The 23077-nt window shown below is 37.8% G+C and overlaps 1 protein-coding gene across 18 annotated transcripts in view; it reads left to right on the forward strand.

Moving 5' to 3' along the window:
- The window catches only part of ZBTB20 (zinc finger and BTB domain containing 20), a 758440-nt gene that overhangs the window by 403190 nt on the left and 332173 nt on the right, over positions 1-23077 (forward strand). For all 18 annotated transcript variants that reach the window (XM_064495051.1, XM_064495110.1, XM_031451736.2 and 15 more), the window contains one exon: positions 9413-9460. The gene's annotated coding sequence lies outside the window, so the exon portion shown is untranslated. The remainder of the gene's footprint in view (positions 1-9412; positions 9461-23077) is intronic.

Below are 23077 nucleotides of genomic sequence, written 5' to 3' on the forward strand. Positions count from 1 at the left end.
CCTCCTCTTTCCCCCAAGTCTCACCTGTCTCCCTCAACAGATCGTGTGTCTTCTTCAGCATTGTTATAACATCCAAAGAAGCTGAATTGTGAAGAAGCCCTTGAAACTGAGCAGATACAAATTCTGCTTTGCCCAACACCACAAAACTGTCACAGTCACTGTCATTGCTTTTCCTGCTGATTCACTTACTATTGCTTTTCCTTATGGGAGTGGGGAGAGGGGGCCCAGAAGGTGGTCTGGTTCTCTCCTCTTTTGTGCTTCTTCTAAGCTAGAAGTTAGTGTTTCTTCCTTCCTGCTCCCAATCAAATTCAGACTTGAGGGAACAAAGGCAGCAAGGACAGGGCAATAAGGATTCATTAAAAGTTGAGGAATAAATAAGCACTGCCAAAGGACTATTCGTTCTTCCTTTCAGATCTCTTTGGCTGCTGTGCCTTTAAGTCCTTCACCAAATTGTGATTTTAAAGAATATATTAAGGAAAGTGTCCCAGAAATCTTGAGAATAATATCTCTCTCTCTTTCTCACACACACGCTAATATAGTAGTGAAAGATTCATCCCAAAAAACTGTATTGTATGAAAAATGGAGTGTACTCTCTACTTTATAAATTATTTTCAAAGAATCCTTCCTAGCAGTGTGTATAAAGTTGGTAAACGCTATAGTACTTCAAACTGTAAACTTTCCAAAACTGCTGTTATTTGTTTGATGATTCTAATGTTATCTTCAACACATGTTTATTTATGAAAGTATTATAAAATAATATGTCTGTATATAAAAGATTCAGTGTAGATAAGTAAACTTTCGAAAAATAATAATTTGCCACATTAACATAATGAAACAAAGCCTTTATCTTTACACACACACACGTACACACACATTCCTCTTGTTCTTTGTTTCTTTTCTCTTGGCTTAACGTATTTACTGTTTAGATTTTGTCAAGTACTTTATAATAATTACCATAAATTTTGGCAAGAACGAAAAAAACTGTATACACACACACATACACACATATATCTACATACACAGCCATATTGAATTGTTAATGTATTAATCATTGGAATTTATCTGCACTGTATTTTTTTACCTTTATCTAGTATACATCTTTAAGGGAATTTTTAAGAACACTCAAATATCTGGTCTGATTTAAAGGTCCCTGGGAGACTGTGCTTCCTTTCCTATGACAAGGGCCATTTTCCAAATATGAATTTAGAAAACAAGAATTTACCATCCCCTTAAGCAAAGCAAGAACCTGTTTCCTTTTAGGAGTCATTTGTCTTTCCCACCACAGCTTGGAACATGTGGTGGCTCTCATTACTGGCACAGAGAATGTTTTTTGGTTAGATGGCTTCATATTCTGCTCCTGACCTTACAGTACAGGTGGGCCTGGGAGTCAACCAGATCCTACTCCTCCCCTGCACAACATTTTAATTAGCTCTGTGTCCTTAAGCAGGTTAGCCAACAGCTCTGTCACTCAGTTGCTAATCTATGAAACTTAGGCTAATCTTACAAACTTCACAGGGGATTTGTATTAAATGGAATATTATTAAAGAAGTATGTAGCCCATAATATGTGCTCAATAAATGCTAGCTTCCGTCTGGCCTGTTAATTTTTATTTATGTCTATGATGTCCTCCTCCCCACTGTGGAACAACATCATAGTCTAGACAATTAGACATCAGAGCCAATGCTAGAGACGTAGGGGCAAGGAATTTTTTAAATTGTTAATTGTCTAATAGCCACCCTGAGAATGGGCTTATGAAGAAAAGATCTAAGGAAATGATCAGGAATTTCTTCCTTCTGTACTTGTAATGTTTTCTAGTTAGCAAAGCGGAGTGGGAGACCTGTCAACAAAGTGTTGCTGAAATCCTATTTACATCAATGCAGTGGAAAGAAGTAGCTATCCAAGTGATATACATTCAGCCTTTTAAAATAACAGAACATCCTTCTGTTCCCCCTTCATACACCAAGTTCCTGTCCTTCATTGCAAGTGGACATTGCTCAGTTTAGCTTCCTGTAGATTAGGTTCCCTGATTAGCACCTGCTCTTTTTTTAGGGCCAGATGTGTGGTCAGAATCTAAATGTCATTGAAATGGCTGAATAGTTGCTGTCTGTATTTCTTTTTAAGGAATAAGAAGGGAAAAAAAAGAAAAAACCTCCCACTCTAAGATATCTAGAGCTACATTTCAGCCTGGAGCTGATCATTTTAGCTGAATTGTAAACACCATAAGAGTTAAGCTTTATAAGGGAAACAATGACAAAATCAAAACAATTCTGGCAGCAATGTCCCTGTTACACTAAGACCTTTTTCTCAGGTCCGAGTTCTCTTTTAACCTTCTCAGACTTCACTTTCTGTGTAACTGCAAATTTAGTGTGCAGCTCTCTGACTTTTTTTGGAATTGAGAGTTTGGCCAGTATCATTAAACCACGTAAAGCCACTACGATTTTTCTGGATCTCCTCCTGCTATGCCATAATCAGTCTCAAAATAGTTATGTCTGTGGAATGGAAAGAAAGAAAAGGAAACAGAAAGGTGACCTGGTGTCGTGGAAAATGAGTGGTCGGGTCTGGAGATTGTGGCCTTTGCCCTCGGCCCTGCTGTGAGGAGGGCTAGGCCACTGTTACACAGGCAAAGCCTGCAGCTGCGTTTACCCTCAGGTTCTCAGTATCTTGTTGCAGGTTTTCTGTTTGTTTGGTTGGTTTTTTTTTTATGTCTATTTCAAAGACCTGATCATGACAAGACACGGAATTCAAATTTTTTGTTCCTTTATGACTTCTGAGGATCACAAAGCACATTAACAGAAAATGATTTTTATGAAGAAGAGTAATAATTAAAAGTTGGAGAAACAGGTGAAAAATGAGAGAAAGGGAATAATTAGAGGTCAGGTATGGAGACAAATGTGTGAGAAACAGAGCAAAAGAGACTGCAAAGATCTAAAGTATAAGAGGAGGAAGAAGAGGAGGAAGAGGAGACTCAGATTAAGAGTGGAATATTCAGTATAAGGTAACTTTGAGGTGAACATTTTACAGAATGTAAGGATTCCTTGTCTTGTTAAAAAAAAATCTTTTGAAATCTTTCTTTATGGCATTTAAAATAAGATTCAATTTATGCAGCTTTGACTTATTCTATGCTGTGGAGAAATGAACTGTGAGCTTTAGGTGCTAGTCCTAGATCTGTCTTAAAGTGTATACCCCTGAGAAAATCACCTTCTGAGTTTCAGAGTCTTCACATATGAAATGAAGGGGCCAGGCACATTCTCATCCACCTTTACAAATCCAGGAAATGAAACAGCACCCAGGGTGGTCATGCTGACATACTGCCAGGATGCTTACTGAAGGAAGTTGCTGAATTAGATTAGATTGTACTAATGAATAAAGTTTAAGAAAACAAAAACAACACTTTTTGGATGTTTTCACTGACATGTCCATGCTCGGTCCCAGATAAATTAATAAGATGGCAGCCTTACATTATAAAAAGTGTTTGGCTACCATTGCCAAACACACTTTTAGTTAAATCTTCAACTGGAATTTTTGAGATTGTATTTGCAACTCTTTCTAAAGTCCTCATTCTCCAATTAACTGAAAGATGGCATTTCTGACTTTCTAATCCAGAAATTTAAAACTGTTTAACCAAGAAAATGGAAATCAGTATGTTCTTGGTTGCCCTTCTTATTAATTTAAATTTGCATAACCTAATCAAAACCCAACCTGCCTTGCCCTTCAACAGCAAGCTATATTCTCTCCCATTACTAAATGGCTCCATTCTTCTCAGTATTTTCTGAAAGATGAATTATGTGCTATCCCATGACTTTTCCTTTAGCATGTATCCATGGAAATTAAAATGGACTTCTCTGTGCCCAAGACTGAAATGAAAAATAGTCCAAAGGGCTAGTGGAAATGAGCAGAAAACTTTGCTGATGTTATCAGTATTTTAATTTTTGTTAAGCTTTTTTTCCCTAATCAAATGGAACTTAAATCAGCTGATGCCAAAATAACTGATACTTTCTCTGCTTCATTATTTTGTGTCTGCAGCCTAAGTGCAACCTAAGATTTTCCTGTAAATCATTGGAATATATTATTTTCTGAGGCTTTTCTAGTATACTTTTCCTACAGAGATGTTTCTCCCATAATCACTTTACTGTTTCAATAAATATTTGCTGAGCATAGGGAATGTGCCAAGCACCGTGCTAGGTGCTAGGTATAAGCTGTGTGCACAGAACCGTCGGTCATGAATGCATCTCTGAAAATGGAGAACTAAAATGGATGAAAAGAGATCACTGGGTGATCAGAAATGAAACTCCAGACTCTTGTTCTTTCTTTTGGATGACCTCCTGAGATTTTTCCCAGTCGCCACTGACAAGCCCACATTCAGGAAGGATGCAGACTCTCTGCCTTGCTCTCTAGCCGGTCGTTAATAAAGAGGACTCCTGTTTCTCTTTCTCCCTTAGGGCCTGTCCTCAGCTATAGGAGGCACTCAGGTATAGGAGGGCCTGTGCCTAACAGAAGAATCCACTTCATCTTCCTAGCCTCAGATTTGGGAACTCACTGTGTAGTGTGGGAAGCACCGGGCAGCCTCAGAGGGCTGGGGGTATCTGTAACCATCCAGATCAAATGTTAAATTTTATGTGCTCTCCATAAGCACAGTATACGTAATTGTTTACATTTCTTTTACAAGCATGTTCATCTGTTTAGAATCTCTCCTCGTTTTGCCATTTTCACTTCCATTGTCCTCTATCGGGCTGTTCTGTGTAGCCAAATGACGTGTGGCATGTCTTCTTCAAAGTAAAACAGTGACCTATTCGAAGATTTCTAAATGCATTCTTCATGCATTTTTAAAGGAGATGGGTAAAATTGAACATATTTCTCCTTGCCTTGATGATATCCCTGTGTGTCTTTCAAATGATATTCGTGACTAGGTAAACTAGTTGGACCATAACATGGGCTATCACAGATACAGATTCACAAAGGCATAGAGAGAATGATAAATAAGTGCATATGGAGAAGTCTGACAGTTTAGTGGAATCGCTTTCAAGTAATTTGACACATTAGTACTTTCAGACATTCACCTGCCAGTAATCCTCATTAGAAATAAGATTGGAATATTGGGGTCACTAGCTGAAGTTCATTTTTCTGAGACCTGAACAATAACTGAAAGTCAGAGCTAGAGGGAATAAGAATCAAACTATTTCAGGCGATAGAATTATTTTCTTTAAATGAGCTCTTTCTCTCGGTCCTCTGTTTCTCCGTTTTCCTCTCCGTTTCTTTCTCTTTTTTCCTCCCTCCCCCTCCTGCTCCTTTCTTTTAAGTGTTCTGAATTCATTAGATGGCAGAGTGTAAATCAATAGTAAACGCTAACCGCCTACTCTCTACTCAGTTACGCAACATCGCATAACCGGTACACAGAGACAAAAAGGGAAAAAGCACACACAGCCTTTACATTCAAAAGCTCTTGCATAATTTTACTTTCCACAGCCAAAAAGAAAAAAAAAAGGAAATAACAGATGGGGAAAACTTACAGTTTTTTTTTCCCTTTTCTCAGACTGTTGAGAAGGGAGTCAGCTAACATCCATGACCATTTCTAGTTGCCCTGGGCTGCGGCAAAACATCCCATAATTGTCAGTGCCTTAACCGGCTTTAAAACAGGATTTGGTGACCCTCCATGATGTGGTAAATTTTCCAGGTAATATAAGACTAAAATTATTCTGAGGCGTTTAACGCTGACTTGGTTTTTACTTATTTTGTGAAAAATCAACAACATTTAAAGTATGAAATGCATTTTAAAATAGAAAGGATAAGGAAGACAGCTGTGTGTGTGTATGTGTGTGTTTTCATTTGAAATGTATCCTGATGTAATATTTATGTAAAAAGCTGGTTATATAAACTCTGTCTTTCTCTTACTTTTTACTTTGGGGGCTGTATAAAGCTCTACTGTGTTTTTCTCATGACAAAGTACATTCAAACCCCAAAGTCTTAATGAAAGAGAAAAACATCTAGATGCTACAGCAGACACTTAATTCAAACTCCCTATAGAATTTGTCCCCTGAACAACAGTTCCATTTAAGAACCTGTAGTTTCTGGAATTCTCATTTCAAACTTTCTGTCGCACTATTCCTTGGAACACCTTTGAATTCATTGTACTGTCTTGAAGTCTCAAATGTATAATGAAAGTTTCGTTTTGTTTTTGTCTCTCGTTCTCTCTTTGTAACTCTCCACTCCTTTCCCACACTCACTACTTTTCATTGGAGTAACTTCGTTCCCAGCTTAAATGGGACACAGTGAGGCTTATATGAGGTTTGTCGGTCTTCCTTCCCTGTTATAATACCTTGTTTCACTTAACTGACTGATGTCTTCCGGGAACCGAGAGGGGTTGTCTGATGAGGGGGGGTTGGGGGCTTTGGGGGTTTGTTTTGTCCTTCCTATTTTAGTTCCTATCAGATGGCTGTAAAATGGCTACAAAATGCTGGGGAGCGCAGCACTAGGCATCGTGAGGTTTCTGCCAGAAGAAAGTAAGGTCAGGTGTGAGAGGCGCAGCGCGGCAGCAGCTCCCAGCCTTCTTAGCGCCATCGGAGAAGGTGAAAGTGGGCGGGAGGGGGTGGGTCTGAGCAGGAGCCACTGAGGCACCTCAGCTCTGTGTATTTGGGGTCATGTCGTTCCTTTGGGTCAGTTGGAAAGGCCATACGAAATTGGTTTATGTGGTTTTACTGAAGGTAGGCGGTGAGTTTTGCTTTACTTTTTAAAAAAGATTCAGGCTATTTCCTAGTTTGTTTAACTTTCTCTTATATGTTAGCTATTGAATTTGGGATTCCTTTAGTATGGAAAAGTCTGTTGCATAAAGATAAAAATCAAAGCTTGGAGAGTTTTGTCTGGTTTTTCATATTTCATTGCCTGAATATGTGGCTCTCTGTTGTAACAACTGAATGATCAAGGTCACTGGGGTTATCATATCTCTGTATGTATGATGACATGGGAACAGCTTTTGTTGTCTTAATATGAATAATGACCAAGCTAGCGTATGTTTTTAAGTATTTTATAAATACATTTCCTTTTAGCTTTTTTCTTCCTTGAAAGAATCTATAGCTCAGATAGATTTGCTTGTGGAAAAATAATGAAAATTGGTCAAAATATTCATCTTCAAGCAGGGAATCATATTCACACATATATTCTTCTGTGTCCCTCTTCACGAGTTACAGAGCTGAGTGTGGATTCCAATAGGCAGTTTTGTATGTGTGTACCTGGTTATCAAAATGAATTCTGCACCATGTAAAATGTTTCTTTCTAATGTAATTTTAACATGATTAATCATCTTAACTAAGCACTTATTTTTGGTGTATACAGGGAGTCATTTAGAATGCTCTGATTTTCAAATGGGTTTGCCTGGGTTTAAAAGAAAACTTAGAACTTTATAGAGGAGCATTTTCTTGATTGTCAAAAATAGTTGGAGCCATCTGGTTATAAAAGAAGTAGAGGAAGATGTCTTTGAGTAAAACATCTTTGGATTTTTTTTCCCTGCCTCAGTTTATTAGAGTAGCTTCCAATTCGATCTCGGTGGGTTTTTGCACTCTCTGAACCATGCTCAGGGCAGAACTTTCAAAGCCAGTGAATGCCAACTGATTCTATTCCGCCCTCATTTTCATTTGTAGCCACGGCCCTGGGAACATGTAGGCTACTTCTAGCTTTTCTTCTGCAGTGTAGGAACCAGGCTTAGGCAGGGCTGGCAGGGCTGGCAGGCCTAAACTTTCTATTTCCAAGGGCATGCAAGAAGCTAGGGCAAGTTTTTTTAATTTTCTAATTTTTCAGAAGTCCTTCACAACTCTTTAAACCTGGCTTCTCGTTGCTGTTGGCAGCAGTAAAAGATATTTTTTAATGTTGCAACAAGAACCTCAGTCACCAAGTTACCTTTTTGAGAAGAATCACTCTAGTTGTGCCTGGCACATAGTAGCTGCTTCATGAATATTTTACTGTGTTTTGGTGAGCTGCAGTGCTGTTCCTCGCAGTGCTTCTGCAGGTAAGCAGTAAGCCATGCAAGTAGTAAAGGGGTAAGATGAAATCCTACACAGTGCTCTTCAAGCTTCAGCAATGGACAGATCATTCCATTGTATAAGAAGCCCTTTCTGTCCTGTCTCTGTCTTTCTAAAAGTGACAAATTGCAGAGAGCAATTTTATATCTTTCCTAGAGGTCCTTTTTAATGGTCAGTACTGCACAGACCATTGGTTCATTTTAAAAACATAATTTTGGGCAAGGTACTTTGGTGATCCTCGTTAAGTTTCATATGCAAATATGTTCGGTACAAATGATTCTGGGTTTCAAATATACTCCTGCTGCACCCTGCCACAGGGTCCTTTGAATCTTGGCTTTTCTCATTTTCCCAGGGCAATTATTTTTTAGACTTCTTTTGTTTATATAGGTCGTAGGATGATGACAAGAGACAACTTTTATATAGAATTCTTCTTTTATATAGTGTTTCATTACTTTTAGCTCCAATAATTCCTGATATTCCTAAATCAATTTTGGCTTAAGTTATTATGATTAATAATTATTTTCAGAGCTTCATTCTGGTGGTGATATTGAGGGTGGGAGGTGATCTCTCGTAAAACCACCTATGGCGTCTCCATTATAAAAACAGTGAAAAGACATGCATGTGGAATTATTGATAGACTGCTGCTTGTTAGGGAAGCAGTTTTTAAAATGCAGATTATATAATATTTGGGGATTTTGTTGCTCCACAGTAGAAGCTTTTTAAATGTTAATTTGGGGTTTGTTTTGTTGCTCTGTGACTTAGCATAAAAGGTTTTGGTTTTAAAAGGTTTCAGTTCACTCGTTCCAGTTGCCTTACAGGACTTGGAATATAATGCTATACATTTATTTATACTCATGAAAGAGGATGAGGCCAGTAACTCACAACTCTTGAAACCAGGGGTAAATAATCCATAGCTTGTTCTACCGCCATTGCCACAATATTTATTCCCAGAACACAAGTAACAAACAACCCCAAACAAGGAGAAACCAGTTTGTTTTTATTTACAAAATGTTTAATCAAAAGTACAGTAAAGTTCAAATGGAGCTGCAAATCCTGGTGGTTCACAATGGTTTGATTTATTTTTTTAAACAGACCATGGATAATTAACCATAAAACATAACTTTCTCAACACAAGTTACAGTGAATTGCAGAAATAGGCAGCAAGTCATTTACAACTGGTTGCAACTGGTTAGAGCTTTAAAGTTAAACACACAGGCAGCTACAGAAGCGCTTTCTCAGGGCACAGCTGTATTTTCATTCTCAAAAGGGAGCGTCCTTTACTTTTTATATAGTATCAGTAAGTCAGTGCCCCGAGTGAGAAGTAAGTGCGTTATTTTCTACGACTGCCATGTTGTCAGACATTTGTTAAATGCCTAACATTGATGGTACTCTTTTCATTTCAGAATGTTTCACCATCACTAACTGGATATTCTTCACGACATTGCTGTCCGGTAAGAAACTTTTATCTTCTCTAAATGACAGTCCAAAATATTAAGGTGCAAAGAAGTCAAGTACATTTCTCCCAACCTTGGAAAGAATTAGATCTAACACTGTGGTGAGTCTACCACCTCAAGTCCTAAATTTGAACCAAATGTATTTTTGACATTGGTCAAGGGTACCTATTGCATATCTTCTTTGTTCATTTGAAATACCATCATTTAGAATGATCAGAAACATGATCTCAAGAACCTATTATCATAGATTTCAACTTTTGCTGTACAGTGATTTTGCTGGGGTGAAAATATTCAAAAGACTTGCTTAGTAGACTCTCCAGAGACATATGTATTTCCAAAGGAGACACCTGAGTGGACAGAGAGGATGTTTCCCATGTAGAACATTGGATGCTTTGGTGTTATGCAAACAAAACCCTGCAAACATATTTTGTGATGCTTTGAATTAGCTGTTATTATTCGATGATATGCTGCAAATTTGAAATGCATTTGCTTCATTTAGATCAATCTTAAAATCAGACGATTGCTCTTTTGTATACCCACAAACAAAGGCGATGTAAACAAACCAACCCCCGCCCATTACCAGTTAAGTAAGAGGACCAACACCAGGGCTGCAAGTGAGCGTAGGTTTGAAACTTTGAGGTTGATGTGTCTTTTTAGTGAGAATTTGTAAAGTTTCAATATTCAAAGTTTCTACAATTCTTGAGATTTAGGTGGCTGGGAGGAGAGTGCAGGTCAGGACTGAGGGTATATTGGTAGAGCATCATCAAGTCAGACAGAGCCTGAAAGAAGTGAGTTAGCTAGAGATTGGCCTGCATAGAAATGCACCAGCAAATATACCAGAGAGGGAGGAGTGAAGGGGTGACTTGCCTGGCATCTGACTATACCCTGCCTGGCTCCAGCCAGGCCTGTTTAGTCACGAACATCATATTCATCCAAACCTTTGAAAGTTACACTCTTGGCTTCACTTTATATGAATATGCATAAAATGAGGAAAATAATCTCTTAGAAGTGACAAAGAGAGCTTTTTAACAGAGACTTTCCATATCCATTGCACATAATCCATAGTTGCCACTGTATTTTTGTTTCCAATTCTGCTGCACATCTATCTGTCTCTCTGAACATATCCATCTCGCCAGTGAAGGACACAAGCCTTTATGATTGTAACTCCCCACCCTTCCCACTCCCACTCCCACACTTTACTTATTATGCTGCCCGAAAAGAAACTCATATCGGTGTGTGTAAAGAGTTTGAGGGACAGGCTCATGTGGTAACTTTCATTTGTCACTCCTTTTGCATTCATTGCAAAATGATCTCATCACAAAATGGCCTGAATTTCACACTCTTTCTTGGCTTGCAAAGAAGCCAGTTCCTCCCCTATTTCTATCCAACACACAGAAAGCTCTTTATGTTTCTATGATCAGATAAAATCTGTATTGACGTTTCTTTTCCTGTGGGTGTTTTTCACTTCTAGGTGTGAAGATTTAAACTATCAGGGCAATGCTGTGTATTTGTAGTTTCTCTGTTTTAGTAAATGAAAAGCTCCTTGGGAAAGGAAAGCACATCTGATCCACTAATGAATAAATATTTATTTTCATTTTAAAATGATACATGCTTATTAAAAATAATTTGGAAAAACACATTGGAATAAAATGAAGAAAAATTAAAGTAATTATTTCTATAATTTAAATCCAATCATTAATAACCATTTGATATATTTCCTTACTCTCATTTTCCCCTGAGGACATATTTTTTAAAACATGGTGTAATCATACATTCCACATAATTTCATGTCCTGCTTTCAAAAGTTAACCTAAGTATTCTGCATGTAATTACATAGTCCTTATAAATATCATTTTAAGTCAATATATACTATTTCTGAAGAGGAATAGCTTACTTAACCTAAATGTCTAAGAAAAATATTTTTTTTGTTTTTTGGGTTTTTTTTTTCACTTTTTGGTCCATAGTATCTTGCATATAAAAAGTAAATGAATCAGTCAATAAATAATGAGTCAACAAATGAAGGTTCAAATCAGTATAAATTTTTAAATTTTTTATTATGAAAAATTTAAAGTACATGAATGTAAGGCAGATTACTACAGTGAACTCCCACATATATCATCACCCAGCCTGCACAGGGATTAACTCATGGCCTGCCGTTTTCCTGTGCTACCGCCATGTTTTTGGGAGCGGACCCCAGTCATCATAGCATTTAGTCCATCAATATTTTAGGTCCATCAGGACCTTTTACACATGAGTGTTAAAAATATTCAGATAAATAGTTCTAATCATTGTATGTAGGAGTATTTTTCTTCTGAGTATACTGTCATCATATTTTCTAAAATGTAACAATTTGATCATAAAATCTTATCAGTGTGTTTCATAATATTCTTAGGCACATCTGTAAGCCAAAGGGCAATTTGGTTGACTAGTGAGACATTTTACGTATTTGGCTAGGTTTCTTGGATGATCTTTTTTTTTTTTTTTTTTTTTCGCTTGACTCAAACTTAGAATAATACTTTGCATGCCAGATTGATGCAATGTTAATTATACTCAATGTTGGATATGTGCTGTGTCATAATAGAATTCCTGTATTTGAGGTGAAAGGCAAACATAGCCCTCTGACTACTTAGAAGTCCAGCCAGTGTGCCTGCAGCCATCCTGTCCTGGATAAATATGGTGAACCTACTTAAACCAAATGTAGCACTAGAGTTAAAAGTATGTAGTTTTTTAAGATTTCTTGACAGAAACAGGTTTCTTCCTAAGGCAGCACTTAGGAAGTATGAAAAAGGAGAAATTATACATTAATAGACTGAATAATTTTTTTTAAACAAGTACTATGTTTGGGGAAGTGGGGGAGGGAGACGGTACATTCAGAACAAAGGGCACTCACTGCCTGTGTGCATGTGTGTATTATTCCAGTTTATCCAGAGAATATTTAAAGAACCCTCTATAGACCAGCTTTCCATGGCTAGACTAGTTCCTTTCCACCCAGAGCCACAAGGAGGAACTCTCCATGCAAACAGGCTCTTCACAGAGAGCCTGTCATGAGGGTCTTGTCCTGCCTCGCTATCTCTGACTTGCAGGTCAGCGGCTGTTCCAACAGGTGTAATCCACTCATCAGAGATTCAGGATGCGAGTAACTGTAACATCTTGCATCAGTATAAACTGGATTTATGTGTTACTGAGGTCTATTTAATCTTAGGAGCACATTTTCCATTGGCCTCGAAAATGAGTAGCTAGAATATTGATGTGCCTAACCCTTGGGGAAGTAGAAAAAAGAGCTTCTCCACTGCACTAAATCTTGAAGAGAATATGAGGGTTTACAGTGTGGACACATACAAAATATTTTCAAACAAAGTTGGTAGAGGAAAGCACATGGGAAAAAAAAGAAAGAAAAGGAATAACATAAGCAATAAACTATCCCAAGCAAACAGAAAGCATCTGTAAAGATGGCCAGACTGAGTGGTGTAAACAGTACAAACTTTTTTCTTTCCGTCTCGTTTCTTTTTCCCCTCAGTCTTCTGATCCTTTCTGTTTCTCCTTTATCCTGGCCTGGCACTACTGTCATTAAAATGTCCTCAAAAGGTCAGGAGTGTATCTGACAGCTTGGCGTTGAAGCAGGCATTCCAAGGAAAAATAGGTAGGAACTAGCCGCTATGCGATTTTAAAGCTGGAGAGGATATTTTACCATAACCCATTATACCCATATTTTAAAATAGCTAACCTTTTCATCATTATTTTAAGATGGATATTGACAACACGACAACTGAAATAAAGGCATAAGTCTTCACTTTTTCCAGCATCCTTTTCTTACATGTAGTGTTGGATTATGTAGCTCATATCATGTAAATCTAGAATATAAACTGACTTTTAAAGGGAAGAGTAAGTTTACCTGTAGTTCTTTCTAGCTTAAGTATTATGCGTTATGCCCAAGCGAACCATCATTGTCTCATCATAGCTATAATAATTATTATTAGCTATAATTACAACAATTATTATTAATGATAGTGTTTGTTTCTTGGTATATGTGTGACATTTTCTTATGCTTGGCCTTTGGGCCTGGTGTTTGTTCAATCATTGTTATATTTGCTGTAAAACATTTCTTGGAATAAAGTAGTATTCCATATCCTCTACCTCCTTCCCTCTAGTTTAGTTTAAGGTCATGGTTGTATTATTCTGCTTAGATCGGGCAGAGAATCCTTTGCAAATGTCCCTATCAAGCCAGGGTTTTCATTTTAGAATTAAACACATACATAGTTGCAAAAGAAAAAAAAATGTTTTGTTCATATCATTAGATCTGTATTTCAAGAAGTTGGCATATTTTCTAGATAAACTTTGTAAGACACATAATACACTATCACACATAATTAACATAGGATGGGAATTATGCCATTCTTTTACTGAGATTATCTTTGGTAACTCTGCTTTACCTGGAGTGGTAAGGGAAGGATGGAAAACTCCAGTCAAGGCAGAGATATTCAAGGAGATGGTTTTGCAGCCATCTCAGTCCTTTCAGATTAGAAATGCTGAGAAGTCTTCATTTTTTTCACCCTTCACTAGAGATGACTCAAAGACTGTGGTATAGAGAACATCATTGGGAGATGGTCTTCTGTTTGGGAGACTGCTCCATTAGCAAACCATGCTAGGTGCCATAGAGAATTGGTTCTATTTGATGTATCCTACTCTATGTACGTAAGGTGTTGTTAATATACCCTTTTTCCTCAAAAGTAATTTGCTTTCTGAGATTTGGATGAGCATTCTGTGAATCCACCTAATGTATTTATGGTGTAGGGATCTGTCACCTCCAATTGCTGTTTAAAGACTTTTATAATTAATTATTTAAAGACATTTTAGCCCTTAACTCTTTCTCTCTCTCTTTGTCCACAGACAAGTTGATTAGTTAATCATGTCTTTTTTTTTTTTATTGTTGTTGCCGTATACATTGTACTTAAAACAGGAAAGAGGAAAGGCTATTTGTAAGAGGCAATTAGAAAGCAAAATTGTACTTTCTTTAACTGTTCTTAGTCTCTAATCTTTGATTACATCAAGACCTGCATTCTAAGAAATGTGTATCAGTTTTGCTAGGAAAATGACAGAGGAGAAAGTTAAATCCAGCTCTGTAACATAATGTCAAGCACAACTTGGCGCAACTACAAATATCAATAGTTCATTCAGACCCTATTCCTCCACTCTGGTAGGACTTTGATTTCCAGCCATCCTTTGATATGAATCCAGAATAAGGAAGAAACAGACTGCTTTTGAAACCCTTGAAGGTCTAATCTTTTATGCGGACATGGTAGGTCTAGTGGATTCTTAGGAGCCTGAGTTACTTCTGGAATGACTTATCCAGCCCTGTGTAGATTAAAAATTCACACCGTTTTCTGCAAGTAAAATTAAAAACCCAGAGGTTAGGTGAATCCTCAAGACTGTCTCCAGGTCACCCTTTCAGCAAACTTTTGTTGATGATCACTATGTGACAGGTGCATGTAAACCACTTTTTTTTTAACCTTTTAACTCTTTATACTTTTTTATTTATTCATTTTTCACTTAAGGAGAAATCTCCTTACAGAGATTGTAAGTGCCCTGTGCCTATTTGCCTGTAGCCAAAGATTCAGTTCCTTCCAGGAACCCCAGTTGTCAACAGGTGATCTTGCCTTTGTCTTTTCTCATAGTTCTGCCGGTGGCGGCTGTCACTAGCAGTCAAATAAGGACAATTTTACCATTCTTTCCTGCTGCTCTAATTTTTTTTTAGTGCCGGTACATGAATTTGTTATTCTTTATAATTCCCTTTGAAGTTGGAAATCCAAGGGGAATCTAAAACCGACCAGATGTTTCTGCTGCTGGAGAGGGAAGAGCGTAAGGATTAAGTTTAACAAAAACTTGGGCTCTAGAAAAAAAAATCATTTCAGCTGGAAATCATTGTTAAGTACACTCATTTGCTGCATATCTGTTAATTTACATTTACTAGTTCTTTGAAGACAACATCACCTATCCATTTCCTCTGGGGAAAAAAAATCATAAATTTTGTGAACAAATAGTTTCACGGTGTGGTTTGCTCAGGCCTAGTCCCCTTTTGGAGTTTTACTTCTGTTGCTCTACACCCTCCCCTCGCTCACTTTATGCTTTACAGGGAGTGTTTTCTGTTATTGTTGTGGTCATTGTTGTCCTTGTTTGTTGTTGAAGAACCACTGTCAGGCCCCATCAGGGTGGGAGGCCAATGCTGCAAACTTTTCCAAGAAGGTGAGGTCAGTGCAGCCTGCGGTTAGGGAGGGAAGGAAAGGAGATTTGCCAAATTGTGTAGCCTTTGTGGAGAACTTCATCCTATTTAGAGATCTGTAGATCAAAACAAGAACAAGAGTGATGAAGACCTTTAGGGTGAAAAAGGAAGTCTTGTGGGCTTTCCAGGATTCTGATGATATTTACAGACAGTGTGAATTAAACAGGTTAGGAGATGGAAAACAATAGTAGGTATATGAAAACACGAAAAGGCACCTGTGACGTGACATTCACGGGACCTCTCCGACCATATGCCCAAGGCTTCAGGCCCTGGTGTAAGAGGGAAAATGATTAAAAAATGAAATTGGAGAAGAGCCTTAGAAACCAACCAGAATGTTTGAGTGGTTTGCTTAGTACTTTACAAAAGTGTTGGGTTGCAGAGATGGACTTTGTATTTGCTCACGGCCTGCACAGCATCTGTCACGCTATCCCCTTACATTGCTCTCTGGATTTCCCAGGTTTCCGTAGGTTTCCAGGAGCACAGAGAAATCTGTGAATAGCTACTTTGCACCCCTTACCTTGCTCAATGGATTAAACACTTAGAAACATTTCCCACATCTCACAAGGGATGAATACTCACAACTCAGTTTCTATTGCCCTTGCCTATCTTGTTTTTAAATAGAAAGTCTGAGTCCTCAGTAATTATATTAAGCTTCTTAAGCAGCACATATCAATTGCATACACCATTTTAAGCATTTTTTCAGCCTTTGGAAAGAGAGAGTAGGGGAAGAGACAGAGAGAAATCACTTAGCAGCTGATTCACTTATTTTAAGCAGCTTTCCCCATTTTAAAATATAAAAAATTCAGGTCCTGGAACATTGGGTGATTTGAATGTTCTGTAAGGATTGAAATAAGATTTTTTTTTTAAATCATATGTTCTACATTCAGGGACCCAGATTTTCAATTTAGTCCTTTAAAGAAAAAACAGGTTGAAATAAGGGAGTTTCAATCTAAACAGTTTCTCTTCTTCCTTTTCATTTATTATCATCATCATCATCATCATCATCATCAAAGAAGATGGTATAAAAAGCACTTACGTTGGTCTCACTGATGCCAGAGCTTAACCTAATAATCCAAGACTTGGAACTTGGTGCTTTAATAAAGAAAACACTGTTTGAGCTATTTTCCATTCAAACCAGCATCAAAAGTTTTTAATTAACACCATCAGAAATTAATGGGCTAAATGCAGGACAGGGTTCCTACATACCCCACTCCTGGGAACAAGACAGCCAGAGGGACCCGTTGAGCATGTCTGCAGTTTGTAATGTGTTTTTACTTACTTATTAAGCAGACTCCCAGCTGCATGTTGCGGGGCAGAGCAGCAGAGTGAAACCTGCTGAGGGCTTCTCCAACCTGGCACTTTCCCTTGGCTGGCTGATTATTGTCCGGAGTTCTTTGTGATTGTAATTGGTTAGAAAGTTTGAAATTAGTAAGTCCTTGTCAACCCGGGAAAGCTTTGAAATCAGGAGGCATGGTACCGCCATCAAGCCTGCGGAAGCCTAATGGCTTATCGGGTTGAGAGCCTCAGAGCCCTGAGCACTCTCGTCCTCAGGCTTGGCCCTAATCATCATTCACCGCCCTCCCCAGTGCCCTGTCTTAAGTGACAGCTTTGTTTAAGGCCCTTTCTGGTCCATCTTTCGGGATGAACAGATTGTGGACTGACTACTGGGTGTGGGGAAAATGAGAGCAAATAGAATAGAATGAAGAAGAGGATCGAGGGAAAAGGGAGGAAAGGAAAGGGAAGAAAAGGCATAAAAAGAAAAGGAAGTGGAATATAAGATGGAAAGATCTTTGTAAATATTGACATTTGGTTTCTGTGCAACTGGATTTGATGTCTCAAAATGGAACTTACTGGCAGAGCCTAAATGGCCCCTAGGGCTTTTTTTTTTTCCCCAGACTTTTGTAAAGACTGGCCCACTCTTTGTCAAAGGGAAGTTACCTATGTTCATGTAAGGGACCATAATGTACCCCTACACACACCACATTTTCTAAGGATTAGGAATACAGTCGTTTCCTTTATATATTATAATGGAAGAATGAAGGGTATATAAATTCTTCTCCTGTAACCATAAAAGTATCTATTATTTAATCTTATAATCCGGGCCCCCAAACCAAAACTCTCTGGAAAACTCCTCCGCTGCTTGATAAATTGCAAAATAAACTCACGTCCAGCCTCACAGCAGCACAGGAACTGCTTGGATAGGGTTAACGAAAGTGGATATTGTCAGCAATGATGAAATGTTTATAGTCGCTTAAAGGTCTTAATAACTTTCTATAAACCTTCTCATTTATGTTGAAAGCCTTCAAGCTTAATACATTTAGGTGCAATCCTTAACCTTTTCCTATTTCTCTTCTACTTTAATACAAAACAAAAAAGAAAAATACAAACCAATTACAACAACACAGATATTATTGCCATGAATTCAGAATGTCAGGAAATTTTCAGTAGGCCTAGTCATGACATAATGATGCAAAATGCACCACCATTTTTGGAAAAGTTCCCTAAAACAGTTCCAAGATTTCTCTCCTGAAACACAGGAAGATTGATACATATCAACTTCTAGAGGATAGTTGGTGAACGAGTGTCAGGATTTTCATAAGAACTGCTGAGAGTCCAATCGTGACCTCATAGCCAGAGAATCAGGTAAGCCGATTAGCAGCTCATCATTTTTCTGTTTCTTAGCTGGACCATGTCAGGATTTACTGTCCCACAGTTTGACTTCTTGCAGGTGTCAGAGACAGTTTCTGTGGAATATAATTTCATAAAAAGATGTCAGTCTAACCTTCCCCCAGAGCATCCCTTAGATCAGATTGGATGTATATTACGCCCCACCCCCAGGAGTCTTTACAGGCTACTCTAGCAGGTGTGTCGGGCACTCAGTCATTATCCCTCAGCTCACTCTAAGTTCAGCCACACTGAAGCAGTTCTGTGTTAGCCCAGACTCCTGCCTCAGGAATGCTTTTCTGCATTCTGCCCCAGGACTTTTTCCAATGCCAGGAGAGCTCAGTGAAGCTATATTGGATTGGGGAACCTGAATGGCAGCTTTACTCCCTGTGGGACCAACCCTCAACCAAAGGAGGAATAGAACTGAAAAAAAATTTTCCAGCCTCTGTTTCCTTCTGATGGATCCCTCTGGAGGCATGTGTGTAAGTCTCAGAGACCCTGTTGGAATTGCACTGCTAGTAGCCTGTTTGACCAATAATATTCCTATTATTGCCAGTCCTCCTCCCTGCCTCACTCTCATCATTCCTCCACTCCTGCCTTCTGAAGTCACCTTCCCAGTTACCATCTGCACCTAAGTCCTTGTCTCAGATCCTTCTTTGGAGGGAATCCAAAATGAGACAGGTAGTCAGATCTTTTATTTGTTTTAATCAGTTCACAGTACCTTCTTCTGTACTGTCTACTATTCCCAGTGAATTATTGTCCATTTGTAACCTGGTTCCCAAAGCTAGATAGCTCACATCCATAGATTATAATATTTGGTGGGAGAGACATTGTTTATTCATCTGTGGTCTCCTGTATCTAGCACTTCCCTGACACATAGTGGGTGCTCAATTAATGTTTGTTGGATGGGTGAATAAATGCATAATCTACACACTGATTTTTATTGCCAGTAATAAGAAATACTGGTGTATTTCAGTCATGTGAGATGTGTTACAACAAATTTGTTGCTAATAATAAACTTCTGATGTATACGTGTATGGTTATTATTTTAAAAATTAAATAAACATGAGATTGACCCTATAATAAAGTTATACTCATACACTTGTGTTTTCTAATGTGCTTTATTAAGTGAGAGAAAATGGGTAATGTTTTAGTTTATACTCCAGAAATTGCAGATAACCATAGGTAAATCCATGAGCATGTGTTAAAATCTAAATATCCCTGTACATCATGGTGGGAAAAACAAAGTTGAGTACTTCAAAGTCATACTGTGGGAATGGTGGCAGTATACCATCATTTGAAGTGTCTGATCAAATTTAACAGGCTTTTGAATGACTCTCTTTTGGGATACTTGTTGCTGTGATTATGTGAATCTAGTCTGAAATGAGACATGGTGAAGTCTTGATGTCTGTTTTCTATATCTGTGATCAGCACCAGAGAAGAGTCTGCCTTCCCTGAGTGAGATTAATGAGGCCCCAGAACATAAATCACAATGAGACAGGAAGTTCAAAACTCTCTTCCTGCATCTCAGTGTCCATGACATGGACATTTTAAAGTAATTTCCAGGGTGCAGTGACCAAGGTGATCACCCTTGTTAGGATGGATGTTACCACAAGCCTCCTTCTTCTTAACCAATGTCCCAGTATGGACTGAAGAAGAAGGACACTTCAGGAAAAGGGACATTAACTTTCCAAGTAGTTTATTTTGGACCCACATGAGTATAAAAGGACCTGGTGTTGCATATTAGCTGTATTCCATTATGGAAAAAAAATATTTTTCCCCACTTCTGGAAAATTTCTTCAGCTTTGGTTGTAGGAAAATAAGCTATCAATAAGTACTGAATTTGTCCAAAAAAAGAAAAAAGTATCTGTTTTAGGAAGAAATGGTGATTGCCATTTTTTTTTTAATGGAGGTACTGGGAATTGAACCTAGGACCTCGCGCATGTTAAGTGTGCACTCTACCACTGAGCTATACCCTCCTCCCTCCATTTACTTTCTTAACGTTCATTCTGACACCTGAAGAACTATAAAATTATAAATATTTAGAAATATTCTCTTCAAGAAAAGTCAGCTATCTGATCTGCTTTTCTCCAAAGTGGAGTTCTTTGGAATTTGTATTATGCCTACCTTCTAGCATAGTTTTCTAGATACCCTCATGTTTTCTCCAGTGCTTATTGAACAACTTCTTAGGAAACCCCTTTCCACTTTAACATTGTTTTCCAGAAAAATATGAGCTCAAATGTGAAAGATCTAAAATAAGGCTGTGAGATAGTGATTATAATGGCTGATGCTGCTTGTGTTCTGAAGAGTTTGTGGTTTTATATAGTGTGTAGTTTGCCAAACTATGTGGGATGGTTACTGAGTCCCTCAGGGAGGCCTAGTAACAACTGGAGCTTCAAGGGTTAGTCATATCTAGCCCAGCAGAGCCTCCTCTAAGGCTCCAAATCCTTCCCAGTTTATCCAACAAGCAGGAAAATTATTATCCCTTTCTATGTGTGCCATGATATGAAAAAGTTTGGGAAGTGCAGTGTTATGGACCGAGTGTTCACGTCCCCCTCCCAAATTCATATGTAGGAGCCCTAACTTCCAGTGTGATGGAAACAGCCTTGTGCTTGGAACTTTATTCAAGCTAACACATTAAATAACCTTACAGGCTAATGAGACAGTATAGCATGATGGTTAAATTCTGTGGGCAATAGGCAGGAAAGTCTGACCACACAGCCACTTACTAGCTTTGTGACTTTGTGAGAAAGTTTATTATATCTTCTCTTTGGCTCAGCTTCCATAATGCAAGGTGATAACAGTAAAATAATAGTCCTCACCTCCAAAAAACTGTTGTAAGGATCAAATGAGTGAATACATCCAAAATGTTTAGAATAGTAGTAAGTCCTCAATAAGTATTACCTACTATTTTCTGTCTTTTGATGCCTACGTTAAAGTCCCACTCTTCCATGAACCCTTCCATCAAAATATAAATCCATGTTGATTCAACTTCTTTGGTCTAGAATTGGGTTCTCAGTAGAGGTAACAGAAATGGAAAAGACCAAGGTCTCTGATAAGCTTTTTAATTCTGGCTTTCCAGATTCCTAATATGGTGGCCTCTGAGAATTAAGATTCTCTTACTCAGTCATATTTTTATTTAAAATGAATAAATAATTAGCCATCTTAGTATTTTATTAGGATTTAAATGAGGTAATATGTTTGGAGTCTACTACCTTGCCTAGACAATAAATCGTTTTGTAAATGTTAGTCTTTTCTCCCTTGCATTGCTATGAAATTGTTTTGTTTATTTTAACAACTTGTATCCCTGGATAGGTAATTCATATACTTTTGCCAGTAACACAGACACACACATTAGCTTGAGACTGTCAATAAATATCTATAAGCTGTTCAGAGGTAGCGATGGTGAGATGGTACATCTCAGTTTATCACAGGTCTTCCTGACTCTCACATAGTATGTATTCATCAGATGTCCCACTGTTTGTTTGATTCAATAATAGTATTTATAATAGCTTTCTCTTTCTTATCCTGTTGATTTATTCAGATGAATAGAAAACTTTTTTATAAAGCAGCCTTTATTTCCTTCTGTGAGCATATAGAACTACTGAATGAATGAAAAGTGAGTGAATGATTGAATGAATGACTCTATCTTATTCATTGAACAGTTATTGAACATTGGTTATGGCGGTGCAGTATTTGGACATCATTACTTGGCCAAATATACAACACACTGCCTCTTTTCCTTTTTTGTTTATAAAACTTGGATGAAAGATTCAAGGCCAATACTCTCAGGTAGTTTACCAAATAGATTCTAGAAGGAGAGAGACTTAGAAACAAACAGTTTCAATATAAAGCATAATAAAGGTACTGTTACAGAAGGATAGTTAAAGTGCTAAGGGAAATCAGAAAAAGAGATTAATCTAAGATGAGTGAGAAGGAAAACTTTAGAAAAGAAGTGATATTTTAGATAGATGGAAAATGAAAGAAGTTTTCACCTGAAAGAAAAAAGAATAGGACCATCTAAGCTAATGGAACATCAAGAGAACTGGGTGGGAAGCCATGATAGAATCTGGTGTGTTTCAGAAATGGCATGGAGACTAGAATGGCAAGACTTGAGGGCATATGGAATTTAGTGGGAGATGAGGCTGTAGAGTTTTTCAGGAGCAGATCATGGATGTCTCAGAATGAAATTCTGTTGGTTAATTACTGGGAATCATTAAGGGTGGCTTTAAAAAAAAAAATAGTGACAGCCAATCTATTTTTTCCAGAAGCCAGATGTTACTTAATTCATACCAGTCTCAGTTGATGATGAACTCTGGATCAGTTAGAGAATCACACAGTTCCACCAAAAAAACAAACAAACAGAATCATATCCTTGTATGATGGACATTTTATCCTGTGAAAGTGGTACTATATCAAAAATGAATGCAACACCAAAGTTACCTTTCTAAAATAAAAATACAAACATATCATTCCTCACCTTGAAAATGTTTCCTTATTATTTATAAGATAAAATCTAAACTTTGCTGTTGTATGTCATTACAGAGCACTTTATAATCAATCAACCATTTGGTTTCTCATCTGTAAGAAGATTATGATACCTGTCCTGCAGTGTTGGTATGAAGTGGTTCATACAAAGCACCTAGTACATTGATACATGGTCATCTCATGGC

Source organism: Camelus dromedarius, chromosome 2 (assembly GCF_036321535.1).
Source record: "Camelus dromedarius isolate mCamDro1 chromosome 2, mCamDro1.pat, whole genome shotgun sequence".
Taxonomy (NCBI): domain Eukaryota; kingdom Metazoa; phylum Chordata; class Mammalia; order Artiodactyla; family Camelidae; genus Camelus; species Camelus dromedarius.